This window comes from Pristiophorus japonicus, chromosome 9 (assembly GCF_044704955.1).
Source record: "Pristiophorus japonicus isolate sPriJap1 chromosome 9, sPriJap1.hap1, whole genome shotgun sequence".
Taxonomy (NCBI): domain Eukaryota; kingdom Metazoa; phylum Chordata; class Chondrichthyes; family Pristiophoridae; genus Pristiophorus; species Pristiophorus japonicus.
The window spans coordinates 42,069,889-42,090,828 of NC_091985.1; the positions used below are offsets into that span (position 1 = coordinate 42,069,889).

General features: G+C 45.6%; 1 protein-coding gene across 6 annotated transcripts in view; it reads right to left on the reverse strand.

Moving 5' to 3' along the window:
- The window catches only part of LOC139272595 (regulator of G-protein signaling 7), a 733,921-nt gene that overhangs the window by 167,299 nt on the left and 545,682 nt on the right, over positions 1 to 20,940 (reverse strand). The window lies entirely within an intron of this gene.

Below are 20,940 nucleotides of genomic sequence, written 5' to 3' on the forward strand. Positions count from 1 at the left end.
TATGATGTAAACCAAGGTCATCCCATGAGTGCCACCAGCAACTTGATGTGACTTCTGCCTTCTGAGCTCTTGGTACAGTAAGGAGTTATGAGGATTTGTATTATTATTCAACATAGAATTCCAGAGCCAAACAGTGTAATCACAACATATTCTTATATAGCAGAGGTTCTTGCTGATTCAAACAAACGGACTTCAAAAGCTTTCAACATTAAAACCCAATTATTTACAACCTGAGTATTCAACTTCTGCCTTAATCATGTACATCAAGATTCATGTTTTGATTGAAGGAATACGTTTCTTCCAGAAATTGTCTGATTTTCAATAGAATCAAAGTCCCTTGCAAATATGGCCCTCAAAACCTGAAACTGAACTTTTCTTAAAGGTACACTGCTCGGTGGTTATTAGATTTGATGACAAGAATCATTCCTGTGTTGGAGGCAAAGCATGCCTCAAACAATAAAATTTCTGCAGTACATCATTTCTGATATTACTTTAGATATGAAAGCCCTGAAAATCCACAGCCATTCTGATGAAATCCCACCATAACTTCAACAGGACTCCACCACAACGGCTGGTAACTAGACCAGAATCCCTACGTTAGGAGATCCCATGTACCGGGACTTCAGCGGACCCCAGTGTATGGTCGGCAGAGGTACCAGCATGCTTCCCAGACCACCGGAGATTGTGCGGAACAACTCGAGGTTCAGGCTGGGATCATGGTCTAGGTCCCCAAAGAAAAGAACAAATTAAAAGTGACTCCCCGCTGCATCCCCCCAAATCCCCGCCCGGCAATGTTCCTTGTAAGCTGCGTGGCCGCACAGCCCTCCAGGGGTCCCGCGCAGCCAACATTTAAATATAAAAAACAGATGCGCGGTATTTTGAATGTGGCCCCCCAAAAAAAATTACAGGGAACATTCCCCCCGCCCCCCCGCAAACAAGAGAGATCAAAGGGCAACAAATTATTCTTTTCAGAAAGGGCTAACACCAGTCCGGTAGTTATCAGTTCGGCTTTCTGGCTTCGTTGGCAAATGCACGCCCCTAGTGGTGTGAGAGCTCTAGGGAACAAGATTAGGGAGCTCTTCCCTGACCCTGAATGGCGAGATTCCCAGTGGTTGCATCTTGCCCTTTTTGCCGAAATGTGTGTCCCATTACAGATTTTCAGAGCTAGAAAATCATGTGAATTTCAAACTTACATCAGTTAGCTGTGGCTGAGGCACTGGCGAAGATTTTTGGCAGCAGCCTCCACTCGGGTGGTGCATTATCACATGACTGCCCATTAATGGGCCCAAGTTTCGGGCCACACCTAGAACGGCGCAGCCCCGACCTGGACGCCCGATTTTCGCGCCACAAAGTGCGCCTAAAAAAACTTCCAGATTCTCCGGCGACCTGCAGGCCGTTTGCAGCGCGGCGCGGCGCAGCACGAGCTGTAGGGGTCGGAGCTAGGTCCCTGCGCTGAAAACAGTGCCGGGACCTCTGCATATGCGCGCTACAGTGGGCGCGCATGTGCAGTAGCTCGAGGCGCCCAAAACTGTGTGGGAGGGGCCGAAGCACGCAGCCACTAGCCCTGGCCGAATGGCCTCACTGGGGCTGCGTGCATAAGGCTGCCTCCCACGCCCAGCTCCTGCTTCCTCCGGACCGGACCCGACCCGACTTGACTCCTGCTTCCCCCCCGACCCGACCTCCGCTTCCCCCGCTCCCGACCTTCCCCCCCCTCCCCGACCGATCTCCCCCCCGCCCCTGACCAATCTCCGCTCCCCTCCGCCCCGATCCGCGCTCCCGACCCGCCCCGGACCCCGGACCTGACGCCACCTACCTGTCAATCTGGTAAGTCCAAGCTCAAAGTCTTGGGCCCGGCCGGGCCCGGCCCGTTCAGCCTCCCTCTCCTTTCTTTCTCTCTCTCTCTCTCGTCCTCCCTTCTCTCCCCCCTTCCCCTCCCTCCCTTCTCTTCCCCCTCTCCCCCTCCCTCCCTCCCTCCCTCCCCTCCCTCCTCCTACCTCTCCTCCCCCCTCCCCTCCCTCCTCCTACCTCTCCTCCCCCCTCCCCTCCCTCCTTTCTCACCCCCCCTCCCTTCTCACTCCCCTCCCCTCCCACCCTTGTCACCCCCCTCCCCCCCCACCCCCTCTCCCCCACTACACCCCCTCTCCCCCACTCCACCACCCCTCCTCCCCCTCCCCTCCACCCCTCGCTGTCAGAAACACAGACACTGAAAGACAGAGAGTGAGAGAGACAAACACAGACAGACAGAGAGATAGAGACATTAACAGAGACACACTGGGGGGGGGGCATCCCAGCACGCTGTTGGAGGACTCCCGGTGCTGCAGTCAGTAAGTAGAAAATGTTTTATTTATTGATTTGTTTTTAAATTTATTTTTTATTAATTTTTTTTGATTGATTTATTGGTTGATTTATTGATGTATTTATCATTTATTATTGATGATGACTCTTTTTGTAAAATTGAAGTGTTTAATGTTTGCAAACTTCCCTTTAAACCCCCCACCCCCATTCCCTACGCCTGATTTGTAACCAATGCCTGATTTTCTAAAGTGTAGACAAGGTTTTTTCGAGCGTACAAAAATCTTCACTTACTCCAATCTAAGTTAGTTTGGAGTAAGTTTTCACTGCCGAAACTTTGAAAACAGGCGTAAGTGGCCGAACATGCCCCCTTTTGAAAAAAAAATTCTGTTCCAAAGTGAAATTGTTCTAACTGACTAGAACTGGAGCAAACTAAATGCCGAGAATTTGAATTTCTAAGATACTCCGTTCTACACCAGTTGCTCAAAAAAAACAGGAGCAACTGAGGCCGAAACTTGGCCCCAATGTTGCCGACCCCGTCTCCTAGTTTAATTGGGAAGTCACCCATTATCTCCTTCAACAGTGTAAAGGGGCTTAGCTGTTTGATAGAAAAGAATGTATACTGACTTACAGGAATGACATCAAGTTGATACAGCCATAAAACACCCCAATTTTCAGATAAGGCAATAGAGATCAGGTATGTCGGAGGAAAGTGAGAAGGGGGAACTCGAGTCAGAAGGGGGAACTGAAGGATATCCTTATTAGGCGGAAAATTGTGTTAGGGAAATTGATGGGATTGAAGGCCGATAAATCCCCAGGGCCTGTTAGTCTGCATCCCAGAGTACTTAAGGAAGTGGCCCTCGAAATAGTGAACGCATTGGTGATCATTTTCCAACAGAATATCGACTCGGGATTAGTTCCTATGGACTGGAGAGTAGCTAATCGAACACCACTTTTTAAAACAGGGAGGGAGAGAGAAAGCAGGTAATTATAGACCGGTTAGCCTGACATCAGTGGTGGGGAAAATGTTGGAATCAATTATTAAGGATGAAATAGCAGTGCATTTGGAAAGCAGTGACAGGATCGGTACAAGTCAGCATGGATTTATGAAGGGGAAATCATGCTTGACAAATCTTCTGGAATTTTTTGAGGATGTAACCAGTAGAGTGGACAAGGGAGAACCAGTGGATGTGGTGTATTTGGACTTTCAAAAGGCTTTTGACAAGGTCCCACACAAGAGATTGGTGTGCAAAATCAAAGCACATGGTATTGGGGGTAATATACTGATATGGATAGACAACTGGTTGGCAGACAAGAAGCAGAGAATCGGGATAAACGGGTCCTTTTCAGAATGGCAGGCAGTGACTAGTGGAGTGCCGCAGGGCTCAGTGCTGGGGCCCCAGATATTTGCAATATACATCGATGATTTGGATGAAGGAATTGAGTGTAATATCTCCAAGTTTACAGATGACAGTAAACTGGGTGGCGGTGTGAGCTGTGAGGGGGACGCTAGGAGGCTGCAGGGTGACTTGGACAGGTTAGATGAGTGGGCAAATGCATGGCAGATGCAGTATAATGTGGATAAATGTGAGGTTATCCACTTTGGGGGCAAAAACGCGAAGACAGAATATTGTCTGAATGTTGGCAGATTAGGAAAAGGGGAAGTGCAACAAGACCTGGGTGTCATGGTTCATCAGTCATTGAAAGTTGGCATATAGGTGCAGCAGGCGGTAAAGAAGGCAAATGGTATGTTGACCTTCATAGCTAGGGGATTTGAGTATAGGAGCAGGGAGGTCTTACTGCAGTTGTACAGGGCCGTGGTGAGGCCTCACCTGGAATACTATGTTCAATTTTGGTCTCCTAATCTGAGGAAGGCCGTTCTTGCTATTGAGGGAGTGCAGTGAAGGTTCACCAGATTGATTCCAGGGATGGCAGTACTGACCTATGAGGAGAGACTGGATCAACTAAGCCTTTATACATTGGAGTTTAGAAGGATGAGAGGGGAACTCATAGAAACATACAAGATTCTGACGGGACGGGATAGGTTAGATGCGGGTAGATTGGTCCCGATGTTGGGGAAGTCCAGAACCAGGGGACACAGTCTTAGGATAAGGGGTAGGCCATTTAGGACTGAGATGAGAAGAAACTTTTCACTCAGAGAGTTGTTAACCTGTGGAATTCCCTGCCGCAGAAAGTTGTTGATGCCAGATCATTGGATATATTCAAGAGGGAGTTAGATATGGCCCTTATGGCTAAGGATATCAAGGGGTATGAAGAGAAAGCAGGAAGGGGGTACTGAGGGAATGATCAGCCATGATCTTATCAAATGGTGGTGCAGTCTCGAAGGGCCGAATGGCCTACTCCTGCACCTATTTTCTATGTTTCTATGAAAGAGACCCTGTTTCTGACTAATGGCTACAGATCTCAAGATGAGTGTCTTACGATGTCTGGGAATTAATGTGAATGCCCCATTTAGCGGAGCTGTCTAATGCTGAAAAATGTTTGATGACCTCACCTGGTCCACCAAGATCGAAGACTCCAGAATAATCGTCTATAACACTACATACTAATCATACTTGGCCCATAGAGCTGTCTCTGCCTTACGTAGTCTTACAGCATTTTGATTACTTCCTGTACAAGCCCATTATATGGCAGCAACCCTCCCTTGGAAGTGCTCCTCCTCTCACATCCTTAAATACATTGCTCCCTGACAAATCCTTGCATGTGTCACAGTTACATGATTCATGTTTATATAATCACATCCACAATGAAGTGCACACTGACACATGGGTATCCCTGTATGTCCTCCTGTCAATTTCATTTTACAGCTCTTATACTTTGTTTGTAGAAGAAGACATAACAAGAGGAAGCGAACACCGATGGGAGGAGGAACCTTCAACCTCTACCTCCTTTGAGTAGGCAGCCCAGTCGATATAATTGAAGAAGCAGAGGATGGGGAAGTGGAGGAGGGATGGGGAAGTGGAGGAGGGATGGGGAAGTGGAGGAGGGATGGGGAAGTGGAGGAGGGATGGAGAATTGGAGGAGGGATGGAAAATTGGAGGAGGGATGGGGAAGTAGGAGGGATGGGGAAGTAGGAGGGATGGGACTCAGGATTTGCAGTAAATTTCTCTTGCTCTTTTTTCTCATTCTATTTACACTCAGTCACCGGCACCCAGGCATACACTGAAACACAATTTCATTGCAGTCATTCTGTTGGAAGCTGTTTGTGATGGCTTCGTATCAAGACCCCATTTGTAGCACACATTCCTCCTTTTTGCCCCTTCAACTTATTACCTATTAAGCAAAGTCAGGCCCCATGCAACTAGAAGAAGCCACATCTTACAGTCCCCTTATAACAGGTATTTCCACTATTACAAATGTTGGTCTGCCATACATACCTTCTTGAATTCAGTGGCGTCACTTGTTCCCTTAAGTGGTCTATGCATCTTACATTTATGGGTGTTGTCTCACATTGTCATGTGTTTACTTGTGCAATAGCATGCTCTGGGGGTGTAACACCCCCTGTGACCAGAAACAGATATTTGACACGTGCATTTCTTCAATCTCTCTGAAAGCGGACTGATCGATCACTTGATTAGATGAGGCATGGTACAAATCATCAAGCTGCTTTATATCAATGCTTGACATTGAGGATCACAGTTATGATGGGGTTCACTTATTTCGAGGAATACAACGTTATCTTTGCAAAATAATGAACATTGTATGCTTCCCCACATCAGTGGGTCATCTTACTTAAACAGAGTACCTCCTCTGCATTCCTGCCCACAGCCCAGGGCACAACTTCCTCTCCCTGCACTCTTCGGTCTTTTTCAGTGCCTGCCTTTTCTGCGGCCTCTGTACCTCACAGCTTCTCTATTTCTAAAGCATGACTTCCATCCAGCATATTAATAACCCATTACCCAGGCGCCTTTTCTTAAAAACTTGTGGGAACACACTTTGCAAAAAAAAACATGTAAAGTAACACTTACTTTCAAATCTTTTCTGTGGAAAAAAAATGGTCAACAAAATCCTGAAACGTGACATCCACTTTGAATATTCAGTGCACAAGTGAACAGGAGCAGATTACTGTGGCAGAGGAGCAGCAGGAACCTATCATCCTCAACTGATGAGGTCAGAGGACTAGGCCTCAAGGGGACTGCTTTTAAAATAAGGGTAATGTCGGCAGTCTTTGGCGACTTTGCCAAGCATCATCCTATAACAATGATCACAAACAAGCTGGACCCTTATGGAGTAATTGTGTTTGCGCTTCATGAATCCATAGTTATTGTTTGCAGGAGCACAAAGAATCACAAGGGAATAATCAATGACTAAAAGCAAAATACTGTAGATGCTGGAAATCTGAAAATTAAAATTAAAACAAGCTGGAAACACTCAGCAGGTCAGTCTAGTCCACAGGAAAGTTTTCAGACCTGAAACATCGATTGCTGCTTTATCTGTAGATTCTGCCTGACATGCTGAGTATTTGCAGCTGTTTCTATTTTTATCTACAATCCGTTGGACTTTTGAGGAACCTGACTTTAAAAAGACGGAAGTGCTTCCTCATATTGTTGTCCTTGGGAAAATGATTGGGTTCCTATCTCTGACAAACAAAGTATTAGTCACCTGTTTGGTACATCTGGGCATTGCATATTGACTTCTGTTGTTTCTGTCCACTGTAGCAGCCAGGAATGAGCTTGAGGAGCTGCAGTGACATTGACCATCAGTAGTATTGCTGGCTCTACCCTTTGTTTGGCTGCAGGTTACACTGCAGCATACGACACAACTCCGTCGCTGCCTCTCTGCTGAACCAAAACGTAGGTCCCATCAGCAGGGAGACATCAAACTCAGTGCTTCATAGCAAATATTCTCCACACGAATCACCTTGCCTTCCATTAGCTTTACAAAATGCACAATGCCCATGCTACCAGCGGCCGAGGAACATCCATTCAAAATCAGAATTTATAGATTGGACATTTTTAGAAAGGCAATAGATTGAAGACATTAACTCACACCCATCTTAAACTGGAAAACCAAATAGCACATGTCATCTGTACAATGGATTATTTTAATCCCACACGGCACAAAGAAATCTAGGCGTGAAAGAACCTAAAGCCACATTTGCACTGTGTGATTTTCTTCTTAAACTCTCCACTCTCAATATCATTCAGATTATTTATTCTATTCTAAAATGTGATACCAATCACAAAGGCAATATGATGCTGAGAAATAAATTGGACTTCTCTATTTTATATTCAGGAGTAAATGATGAAAAGAAAAATTGAAAGTTGTCACCTGTGTTACAGTCATGGTCACTTCTCTTTTAAAAAAAAAACGCAGTTAAAAGGCCTGAAGCATCTAAGAGAATGGTGGTCAGCCCGGAAATTGTAAATTTTCACAGGCACAAAATAAATTGCTTTAAGAACCAAACACAATGATTAATTCATCAGCTCATTCTTCCAAATAATGACACAGCAGATGGAAAGGAAAGATGAATGTCACACATCTCAACAAACTAACTGGTAGTCCCTACCAGTTATACGCCCAAGCTTATGGCGGGATACAGTTTATACTGGGAAATATTCCACATCCATTTTCAATCAATTATAAAGGTGTCGCCTACAGTGTATTAAGCACACCAGCTATTTCGGGCAATAAGCTTTATTAACCTCGTTAAATTGCGATTCCCTTAATCACTTGATCAATTCTTACACAGGATTACATAGGATATACGACACAGAAACAGGCCATTCGGCCTAACCAGTCCATGCCGGCGTATATGTTCCACTCAAGCCTCCTCCTGTCTTTCCTTATCTAACTCGATCATAACCCTCTATTCCCTTCTTCCTCATATGCTTATCTAGCCTCCCCTTAAACGCATCTATACTGTTCGCTTCAACCCCTCCCTGTGGTAGTGAGTTCCATATTCTTGCCATTCTTTGGGTAAAGAATTTCCTTCTGAATTCCCTATTGGATTTCTTGGTGACTATCCAATATTGATGGTCTCCAGTTATGCTCTTCTTCACAAGTGAAAACATTCTCTCTGTATCCACTCTATCAAAACCTTTCATAATTTTAAAGACCTCTATTCGGTCACCCCTCAGCCTTCTTTTTTCAAGAGAAAAGAGACCCAGCCTGTACATCCTTTCCTGGTATCATCCTTGTATATCTTCTCTGCACCCTCTCCAGTGCCTCTATATCCTTTTTTATAACATGGTGACCAGAACTGTACGCAGTACTCCAAGTGTGGTTCGATACAGGTTTAGCATAACTTCCCTACTTTTCAATTCTATACCTCCAGAAATATACCCTAGTGCTTTTTTATGGCCTTGCTAACCTGTGTCGCAACTTTTAGTGCTTTGTGCATTTGTACTCCGAGATCTCTTTGTTCCTCTAACCCCCACCCACCCCCACTTGTTCAATTGGTCTGCCATTTCTTTGTTCCCCGTTATGACTTCCCCTGATTCTGACTGCAGGGGACCTACGTTTGTCTTCACCAACCTTTTTCTCTTTACATACCTATAGAAACTTTTGCAATCCGCCTTAATGTTCCCTGCAAGCTTCTTCTCGTACTCCATTTTCCCTGCCCTAATCAAACCCTTTGTCCTCCTCTGCTGAGTTCTAAATTTCTCCCAGTCCCCAGGTTCGCTGCTATTTCTGGCCAATTTGTATGCCACTTCCTTGGCTTTAATACTATCCCTGATTTCCCTAGATAGCCACGCCCAGTCTAAGATGGCCTCCCCCCTAGTTGGTTCCTCGACATATTGGTCTAGAAAACCAACCCTTATGCACGCCAGGAAATCCTCCCCCACCGTATTGTTTCCAGTTTGGTTAGCCCAATCTATATGCATATTAAAGTCACCCATGATAACGGCTGCATCTTTATTGCATGCACCCCTAATTTCCTGTTTGATGCCCTCCCCAACATCACTACTACTGTTTGGAGGTCTGTACACAACTCCACTAGTGTTTTCTGCCCTTTGGTATTCAGAGAGAAGTCAAAAAAATAATTAGGAAGACAAAGAGGAACTATGAAATTAAATTATTAAGGAGCATAAAACAAATATTTTACAGGCACATCAATAAAACAAGAAAGGTTGGGATGGGAATAGGGCCATTAGGGGATAGACAGGATAATACTACAGGTAACGATAGAGAGATGGCTGAAATATTAAATCATTATTTTGCTTCGGTATTTACCAGGGCGATAGAACATGTGAACACGAATTGAATGATGAGATTAGTAATGAGACAAATGCATTTAAAATATTAAATAAATTAATCAAACTCAAAGAGGGTAAAACCCCTGGTCTGGATGGATTGCAATTAAAAGTCAGGCATACGGCACTAATAAGCACTCACTGCTCACAGCTGCTTTCTTACCTCCCACTGGGGAAGCTAATTTGTGCAGTTTGGAGGTACTGAGACGCAAGATCAGGGTGGGTGGCTCCATGGCTGCCTGAGATTGGACCTCAGATGAGGAGCAAGATGACCATCAGTTGCTTCAACAGCCTGCTGTGGAGAGACTTGCAGGTGGTCAGCAGGGGGGTTGAGGTCGCAGGAAGCACTACCCGTGTAATAAGCTTTCCTAACAAGGTACTGAGTGAGAGATAATTGTTTATCACAAACTACCCCCAGATCTACTCTACCTTACTTCTAATTAGTTCACTACTACTCTCGGAATTAACGTTGGATATATTCAAGAGGGAGTTAGATATGGCCCTTGCGGCTAAAGGGATCAAGGGGTATAGAGAGAAAACAGGAACGGAGTACTGAAGGAATGATCAGCCATGATCTTATTGAATGGTGGTGCAGGCTCGAAGGACCGGATGGCCTACTCCTGCACCTATTTTCTATGTTTCTATGTTTCTAGAGTCATGTTCAGCTGAAGGTAGTTTTTAAATCAGCCAAAAAAAAGTAGAAATTTTGCTTTAAACAACAAGCTTTAGTACTGAACGATAAACCATCTAGCAACAAGAGCATTTGTCAGATAATTATAACAAGTTGATTGGGCAAGCTCCATTTATGTCCCTGTCTGATTTTTCTCTGTGTGCTGTGCCCAGGCAATCCTCTGCACCCAAGCATTGTAAGAGGAAACGCTGCCCCACACTATTTTGCAAAAATGTATTGGGTTCAAATCAGGAATATTTAATGTAGCACAGTGCTCAAGAATGATACAACATTTGCAGTAATCAAGTTTATAAACATGATGAGATGTTAACTTATCTGTTCCCTCCTGCTGAATGTTTCCAGCATTTTCTGTTTTTGTTCCATTTTTGAAGCTGTTTTGCCAGAACATGATCAGACTTTTATACTACATTTTTTACCGTCTAATTTTCTGGTATTTCCTTATGTGTATCAAATAAACTGTTTCATATTTTTCAGAACCTGTTTTCAATTTTCTGCATGTGGATACAGCAATAGCTTTGACTTAAAAATACATTCTCCTGTACTATATATAGCATTTTGCTTCTCATAACATGTCCGACTCCTGTTTTAGCTGACATAGAAACATAGAAAATAGGTTCAGAAGTAGGACATTCGGCCCTTCGAGCCTGCACCACCATTCAATAAGATCATGGCTGATCATTCCTTCAGTCCCTTTTCCTGCTTTCTCTCCATACCCCTTGATCCCTTTAGCCGTAAGGGTCATATCTAACTCCCTCTTGAATATATCCAATGAACTGGCATCAACAACTCTCTGCGGCAGGGAATTCTACAGGTTAACAACTCTCTGAGTGAAGAAGTTTCTCCTCATCTCAGTCCAAAACGGCCTGCCCCTTATCCCCTGGTTCTGGACTTCCCCAACATCGGGAACATTCTTCCCGCATCTAACCTGTCCAGTCCAGTCAGAATCTTATATGTTTCTATGAGATCCCCTCTCATCCTTCTAAACTCCAGTGAATAAAGGCCCAGTTGATCCAGTCTCTCCTCATATGTCAGTCCTGCCATCCTGGGAATCAGTCTGGTGAACCTTCGCTGCACTCCCTCAATAGCAAGAACGTCCTTCCTCTGATTAGGAGACCAAAACTGAACACAATATTCCAGGTGGAGCCTCACCAAGGCTCTGTACAACTGCAGCAAGACTTCCCTGCTCCTATACTCAAATCCCCTAGCTATGAAGGCCAACATACCATTTGCCTTCTTCACTGCCTGCTGTACCTGCATGCCAACTTTCATTGACTGATGAACCATGATACCCAGGTCTCGCTGCACCTCCCTTTTTCCTAATCTGCCGCCATTCAGATAATATTCTGCCTTTGTGTTTTTGCCCCCAAAGTGGATAACCTCACATTTATATGAGGTTAAATGAAAGATACATCACTGCATTAGCCATAAAGCAAACATGCTTCAGTTGAAGCGGACGATCAAGGAACCAAAAGAACCTGAGCCATTTGGCCAAAGGGTTATTTTGGCCAAAGGGTGAAAACAGGCACTAATTGCGTCATCATCATCATAGGCAGTCCCTCGGAATCGAGAAAGACTTGCTTCCATTGCTGAAGTGAGTTCTTTGGTGGCTGAACAGTTCAATACGAGAGCCACAGACTCTGTCACAGGTGGGACAGATAGGCCTTGAGGGAAGGGGTGGGTGGGACTGGTTTGCCGCACGTTCTTTCCGCTGCCTGCGCTTGATTTCTGCATGCTCTCGGCGTGGAGACTCGAGGTGCTCAGCGCCCTCTCGGATGCACTTCCTCCACCTAGGGCGGTCTTAGGCCAGGGACTCCCAGGTGTCAGTGGGGATGTTGCACTTTATCAAGGTTTTGAGGGTGTCCTTGTAGCGTTTCCACTGCCCACCTTTGGCTCGTTTGCCGTGAAGGAGCTCTGAGTAGAGCACTTGCTTTGGGAGTCTCATGTCTGGCATGTGGACTATGTGGAGCTGATCGAGTGTGGTCAGTGCTTCAATGCTGGGGATGTTAGCCTGGACGAGGACGCTGATGTTGGTGCGTCTGTCCTCCCAGGGGATTTGTAGGATCTTGCGGCGATATCGTTGGTAATATTTCTCCAGCAACTTGACTTGTCTACTTTACATGGTCCATGTCTCTGAGCCATACAGAAAGGCATAAATGCGTACAATGCTATTAAGGCACGCCTTTTCGAAAGTCTGGATTTAGCACACAATTTTGGCCCTAATTGCATAATTTGAGCTTGCCTAGAGCTGTTAAACCAGAAACCTGCAGGTTTAGCACCAAGTACTGATTCGATGCAATTTTCATATGTGGGCTCCTCATACCCACTCCCACTGAAAGTGTGAAAAGGTCTGGTTGGCACACATTGCAAGATAGATCAGGGACCGAGGGAGAGGATGCACAGGTTCTGGGGTGTGGCACTGGTGGCCCTGGTGCAGGATGTCCAGAGGAGGAGGGATGTCCTGTACCCACAGGAGGTGAAGAACACCTCCTCACCTTTGTTGCGTTCATATTCTATTTATTTATTACAGCTCACTGGACAGGCATTAGGACCCTGCGGGAGCTATTCACAGTTGCTGTACTCATGCTGGTTCATGCCGGTTTGGGGACACAATTTTGGGTTATATAAAAGCACAGTTAAGCTAAGTTACATTTCTCCTGGCTCAGTTGGTCAGTTATTTACGCGTACACAACATGATTTGGCGACGAGGATTAATCAAATTAACCTTCCTACCACACCTCCCCCCACCACCACCGCTCTCTCACTCCACCTTTCCTCTCCACACCTGGGGACCCTCCAATTCCGTGGCCGAGATGGATAAAAAGTTTTTCTACTTACATCACAGTGAGTGGATTAGACGGTGCAATACTTATTCACTGCTTCGGCACCAAAGACTAACGCATCTTTGCCAAATCGAAGACACGGAGTCCTATGACAAAACGCGAAGCGCCCTAGAGAACTATTTTGGGCCAAAGAAAAGTATCATGATGGAGAGATAGCAATTTCGTTAAAGGGGGCAAGGGAACGGTGAAGCAATCACACAGTACATCATTACATTAACTGAACTGGCCGCTACGTGTAACTTTGGAGCACTTACAGAGGAAATGATCAGGGATCAATTTATTGAGAAAACAACGATCACCGCATTCGGGAATGCTTGCTAATGGAGGATGATAAATTGACATTAGACAAAGCAACTAATTTGGCCATCCAAATCGAATCAGTGCTTTCCGATTCAAAAGCCATCAGATCCCCTGCTCCCCCTGTGCTACAAACTGCAGCTACAGTCCATGTGCAAGGCGTTCGTCCAAAGTGGACCCAGGGCTAGTAATAAGCCACCCACTATGGTTCGCAGGCCCAACTTCCACTGCTTTAACTGTGGGGACAAATCACACTCAGCAAAGAGTCCTAACTGCCCTGCACGTGGGAATAAATGCTCTGCATGTGGTAAAATGAACCATTTTGCTAGTGTCTGTCGCTCATCGCAGCATATTCGATACGTGGACAACCCCGATAGTGATAAACCCAGTATGGTTTACATCATTAGTGACATTTCGCACATCGGTTCGGGCAAATTCAAGTACTGTGAGGTAAACATTGATGGCATGCCCTGCTGCCTCCTCATTGACCTTGGAGCCAAAGTCTCCATATTAAGCGAGGCTGTGTACAAAACCCACTTCACGCACTGTCAACTGCAGCCCACAACTTCCATTCTACGTGTGTACTCCGACTCCAAAATTGAGGTACTTGGGGTCATATCTATCTCGATATACTACAAGGACATAACATTGGAGAACTTTTCCTTTTACGTCGCGAAGGGACGAAGCCTCATGGGTGTTGACCTTTTTGACAAGCTTGGGTTCAAAGTTTACGACCCAACTGGCACACCTGTGTACACGGTGGACTTTGACAAGCAGTATCCCTCAATTTTCACAGGGTTTGGAGTGACAACAAAATTCTGCCATCGTCCCTGTGTTGATCCTTCCATCAAACCGATTACACAGCGACTTCGCAGTCTCCCATTCGTGGTTCGTGACCAAGTATCTGCAAAATTAATGCAACTCGTATCTCAGGGAATCATTGAGAGCATCGACTCCTCACCCTGGATCCCAAACTTAGTCATTGCTTGGCGTAAAAATGGGGAGATCCGCCTATGCATCGACCTGAAAGAGATCAACAAGGCCAACATCCCCGACAAGTACCCTCTTCCTACTATTGGCGAACTGTCTTCAGAATTCCACGGCTCAACAGTTTTTACGAAACTCGACATGCAATTACTTGCAAATAGCCCCAGTGGAGGACAGAAAACCGCTCACGACATTCACGACGCATGATGGTCTGTATCAGTATCGACGCATGCCCTACGGACTATCTTCTGCACCAAGTTACTACTTGTGCTAGCAGGCATAGAGGGAGTCCTCAATCTGCTTGACGATATCATCATCCATGGACGGACAATGGAAGAACATGACCAGCAACTTCACGCAGTTATGGCAAGACTTGCTACACATAACAGTACACTTAATGCCGATAAATGTATATTTGCTGCTGGAGAAATAAACTTTCTGGACTACAGTCACAGCACAAGGTATTTACGCAATCCAGCGAATGCAGGAGGCCACCAACGTCAAAGAACTTTCATCATTCCTTGGCACTTGCAACTTCTATCTGTCCCACACTATGTGCACATTGCCGAACCACTTTGCAAGTTGCTGCGTAAGGACGTCCCTTGGGAATGGACAGATTCCCAGGCTCAGGCATGCACCATGCTTAAGGAGAAAATCACATAACCTCCTATCTTCATGCACTTTGATCCGAATGCCACTACGTACGTCACCACGGATGAATCTGGCACCGCCATGGGTGCTGTGCTCTCGCAATGGATTGACGGCCTGGAATTCCCAGTAACCTTCGCCTCTCGCACACTCTCATCTGCAGATCATAAATACTCTACAGAGGAACATGAAGCACTCGCTTGCATCTATGCATGTGAATGCTGGCACATCTACCTCTATGGCAGGAAATTTACCCTCCGTACGGATCACCAAGCGCTAACTACGCTACTCACTACAACTGGATCTGGGCAAAGACCACTACGAATCAGCCTATGGTCAGATTGCCTTCATCAGTATAACTTTGATGTACAGTACATCGCTGGCAGTCACAACCATGTAGCTGACATGCTCAGCCGCTCGACACCTGTTTTGGACTCTGGTGCTGACTTGTTCACAGATGACGACACATATGCCACGTCGATCTTCACTCAGTCCATCAGAAACCTTGTCTCCTGCGACGAACTCAAAACCGAATCACAGAGTGATGCTACGCTCCAGCACATGCGCCACTTCCTCCAGATGGAGTGGCCTACGTAAATTCCGGGAGACCTGAAAACATTCCACAGACTTCACGATGAATTTGCCGTTTGGAACGGTGGCTGCCTAGCTCGTGGTGATAGAGCAGTAATTCCGAAGTCACTTCAACAGCGCATTCTCACATTGGCACACGATGGACACTCTGGCATTGTCCACATGAAGCAGAGATGCCGTGATTCAGTATATTGGCCTGGGATTGACACTCTTCACGCTCTTTGCGTTGAGACTTGAAGAACTCAACGCCCTCCCAGATGCACTTTCTCCACCTCGGGCAGTCTTCGGCCAGGGTCTCCAAGGTGTCAGTGGTGATGTCATACTTTACCAGGGAGGCTTTGAGGGTGTCCTTGTAACGCTTCCGCTGCCCACCTTTGGCTCGTTTACCATGACAGAGCTCCGCATAAAGCATTTGCTTAGGAGGAGTTCGTCGCATACTGTGAAGCATGCAGTTTGAGCGAAAAGGCCACAAACATCCGACCAGCGCCAATGAAGCCCATTCCATGGCCACAAAAACCATGGCAACAACTTCAGTTGGCTATCTTCAGTCCAGTTGAAGCAGCTCTACAGCACCAGCTTGTTGTGGTACATGACCTGCATTTGAAATGGGCAGAAATCGCTACATGTTCCGTGACCTCATCAACGATCGTCACTATTCTGCAGCGTATGTTCACGAAGTGGACCTCCCAGAGGTCATAATCACTGACAATGGACCACAGTTTGTGTCTGACCAGTTTGCGGATTTCTTCATTCGTCATGCTATCGAGCATCGCCTTACTGCTCGGTACAATCCTCAAAGTAACAGAGGTGTTGTGCATTTTATCAAAGAGGGTTTGAAAGCCAACCTCGCAGCAGGCCAAACATTCGCCGAAGTGGTTCAAACCATTCTCCGCACATACCGTTCGACAAAGCACTCGCTAATGGGGGAGGCACCCGCTGAGCTCATGATTGGGCGGAATCTTCGCTGGCTACTGGACATTCTCAAATCCCCAGCCAAACCTAGTGTGAAGATAACCACACTCGCATCCCAGATTTCGGAACACCAGCGAAAAGCGAAGTGTACACTGACACAAAACGACGCGCTCAATAGCCCCAACTGAAGAAAGGAGAGTGGGTCAGAGTTAAGCGCCCAAACCGCAATCATAAGCTCGCATCTTCACTTTTGCCTCCAAAACAGATCGGGCGAAAGTTCAGCCCTCACACCTACACGCTCAATGATGGAACTCGATGGAATGCTCATAGATTGATCCCAACTCACAGGCCAACAGACCAGCAGGATGGAACAGAGGCAGCGTTCTGTTTCCCAATTGAAAAGCTCAATCAAACACCACAAGCTCCACACTGGTCTCAGCGTATCAGAACACGACTTGGCTATCTCAAGGACTTTGTCTATACATCATCATAGGCAGTCCCTCGGAATTGAGGAATACTTGCTTCCACTCCCAAAGTGAGTTCTCTGGTGGCTGAACACTCCAATTAGAGAGCCACAGACCCTGTCACACATGGGACAGACATTCGTCGAGGGAAGGGGTGGGTGGGGCTGGTTTGCCGCACGCTCCTTCCGCTGTCTGCACTTGACCTCTTCATGCTCTTTGCGTTGAGACTTGAAGAATGCCCAGATGCACTTTCTCCACCTCGGGCAGTCTTTGGCCAGGGTCTCCTAGGTGTCAGTGGTGATGTCGCACTTTACCAGGGAGGCTTTGAGGGTGTCCTTGTAACGCTTCCGCTGCCCACCTTTGGCTCGCTTACCATGACGGAGCTCCACATAAAGCATTTGCTTAGGGAGTCTCGTATCTGGCATGCGAACTATGTGGCTTGCCCAGCGAAGCTGATCGAGTGTGGTCAGTGATTCAATACTGGGGATGTTAGCCTGGACAAGGACACTGATGTTGGTGCGCCTATCCTCCCAGGAGGTCCGCAGGATCTTGCGGAGACATCGTTGGTGACATATCTCCAGGGACTTGAGATGCCTTCTATACATAGACTGTGGTTTTAAAAAGGGGGGAAATGTGTTGTGTTCATACTCTATTTATTTGTTGCAGTTCACTGGACGAGTATTAGGACCCTGCGGGAGCTATTCACAGTTGCTGTACTCGTGCTGGTTCATGCCGGTTTGGGGGACACCATTTTGGGTTGTATCAAAGCACAGTTAAGTTAAGTTACATTTCTCCTGGCTCATTTTGTCAGTTATTTATGTGTATACAACAGCCTTCTTGTCCCTATCTCCTCCAGCAGCTGATGCTGCTCTACTGGGCGTCATGCCCTCCTCCCATTCCTCGTCCACACCAAAGGGGACCCCTGGCAAGATGCCCATGACCAAGCATTCCCTTTCTCCTGGTGACTCCTGTAAGGTGTCCAATAAGGTGGAGTAGCACAACGCTTACTCTTTTTAGGTGAAAACCTCAGAGAATTTCTGAAATAAATGTTGCTTGAGTGTTGGTGCAATCTTGACAAAGCATCTCAGAACATCTCCCGTTGAGTTTTAGAGGTCCTCTTCATAGCTCCAGCAGCAATGACCATGGAATGGTGAGTATCCCTTTAAGAAGCGCTTCAAATCAAAATCAACGCCGTGTTTACTCCCAAACAGCTGGTCGCTGTCAGGAGAGGGCATTACTTTAAGCGCTAGCCACCAAAATGCCATGCTGCCTCTTTAATGAGCTCTAACTGGCATTTTAAGTGACGATCAGCTGTTTAACAAACGGCTGTTCGTAGTGCTGAATTTAACTCCTTTACCAAGATGGTGTCTTGTGCTAAACGTAGGCTAAACTGGTGTTTCAGCTTAAGACTCTATCTTGGCCACCTCTTTAGCGCCTAAAGTATTCAGCGAAAATCGCCCCCTCCGCCCCCCCATGCATTTTACTGCAGGCAAAGACAAGTAGTGTAACATGGGTGACCGTCTGGCAGGGTAGCATGGAGTAGGACTGCTGCAAATAATGGATAGAAACAAAAGTTAATTCACTGTTACAGGCAGTTTATTCCCACACAGGGGTAATTTTGTCTTTGGATGATAGTGTAAAACGTGCGATATCGATTCAGCCGCCCGTTATACATCTCTCCCCATTTTCATTTCCATGGACTTCAATTTGTCCCTGTGACAAATGCAATCTTCTGTCCATAGCATTTTTGTTTATTGCTTTGCTTTTTTCATATTGGGGCTGGAAGTAGATTCACTGAAAAGCATAATCCAGTCTGTTTGATAGACAACAGCTCAGGAACAGTACAGAACGCTGTCTGCAGCTTCTCTTTGTTGCCTTCGGATGTGTCAGGAGGGTGGAGTTTGTGTCGCTGTGGTGACCTCAGTGGGATTCAAAGCTTTCTAGACTTGAAAGGACATCATGTACTATTTTTATTTGTTTATATAGGGCACGTCCTTGGTTTCGCTCAGGGTCGCCCTACGAATATCTGCAGGAATGTACTTTTTATTTTCAATATCTTTCTGCTGTTCCCAGTTTACCTTTGGTGTCAGGTTCTCACTCTGATCTGATAAATGCCTGATAAAAACACAGCAAGGGTTCTACTGTCATACTAAGGTTTGAATTTTAATCCTGATTGATTCTGACTTCAAAGGCCAAGTTGTTAAATTTGTTTATGCTAACTATCTAGTGGAAGAATTATTTGAAACCATCTTATATACATATACAAACAACGCTGATCCGTAAAGTTAGAAGATGGGACAAAAATGCCTCTCAACAAGGCATCTGAATGCTTTTGTCACCAGGTGTTTGTGTCACCAGGAAAGACTGCTGTTCGCAACTTATTCTGATTCCAGATGGCTCAGTGATGAAAGCTGTCCTGGAGACAACTGAAATGTTCCATAGTCTCAGCTGGAGAGCAAGAACTAACATCAGCTGAATGCTTCTGTCAGGGCAGACAATTTGATAACATATTTTCAGGCAACAGAATGTAAAGATATTTGTAAAACACCAATATCATCCTCATCATCATAGGCAGTCCCTCGAAATCGAGGAGGACTTGCTTCCACTCCCAAAGTGAGTTCTTTGATGGCTGATACGAGCAGACCCTGTTACAGGTGGGACAGACATTCGTCGGGGGAAGGGGTCGGTGGGGCTGGTTTGCCACATGGGGCTCCTTCCGCTGCCTGCGCCTGGCCTCTTCATGCTCCTTGCATCGAGCCTCAAAGAGCTCAACGCCCTCCCGGATGCACTTTCTCCACCTCGGGCGGTCTGCGGCCAGGGTCTCCCAGGTGTCAGTGGTGATGTCCCACTTTACCAGGGAGGCTTTGAGGGTGTCCTTATAATGTTTCCACTGTCCTCCTTTGGCTCGTTTACCATGAAGGAGCTCCACATAAAGCATTTGCTGGGAGTCTCATATCTGGCATGCGTACTATGTGACCTGCCCAGCGAAGCTGACCGACCAATAGCCAAGACAGCAAAATTGCATTTATATAAATTTACGTATCAAAAAGTTATGAAGGGGCTTGATAGGGTAGACATATAGAAATGTTTCCGCTTGTGGGGGAATGCAAAACTAGGGGTCACAAATGTAAGAAAGTCACTAATAAATCCAATAAGGACTTCAGAAGAAACTTCTTTGCCCAGAGAATGTGGATATTGCTACCACAGGGAGTAGTTGAGGCGAATAGAATAGATGCATTTAAGGGGAAATTAGATAAGTACATGAGGGAGAAAGAAATACAAGAATATGCTGACGTGAAGCATAAACACCGACATAGACCAATTGGGCCAAATGGCCTGTTTCCGTGCTGTAAATTGTGTAATTCCTCTGTTCACTATTTTAACAGAGGTAATAACACATTTAAAATAGATAAATTAACCCCTCTACTAAAATATCATACAGGGGAATTTGATGTGTTTGACTGCTAATATCATATAGCATCATTCCCTCATTGCATCAATAATTTATACTGAACCAATGTAAGCTGATCTTTGGAGGAGATATTAAACACAGGTCCGATTTCACTGTTCCAGTGTTTCTTGTTCATTAAAGATCCCATGGGATTATTTGAAAAACAGCTGGGCATTCTCCTGGTGTCCTGGCAAACACTCCTCCTTAAACCAAGCGTTCGTGTGTGGTCATTCATTTCATTAATGTTTGATTGTTATATTTTCAACATAACAATAGTCACTGCACTTCAAAGTTATTCATTCTATGTACATTTGATATGTTTGAGGGTCATGATAAGGTACCATATAAATGCAAGTTTTATTTTGACAAGATTAAATGGAGCACCATGAGTGGCAGAAATGCCATAATTCTAGAATGTATTGAACACAACCTATGTATAAATTATATTGTCCCTTACAGAAAATGCAGATTAAATTTAAATGAATAGGCTGCATGGGTTCTAAATGTATTATTGGCCCAGTTTGCGGTCAACGGCGAAGTGATGGTGCTC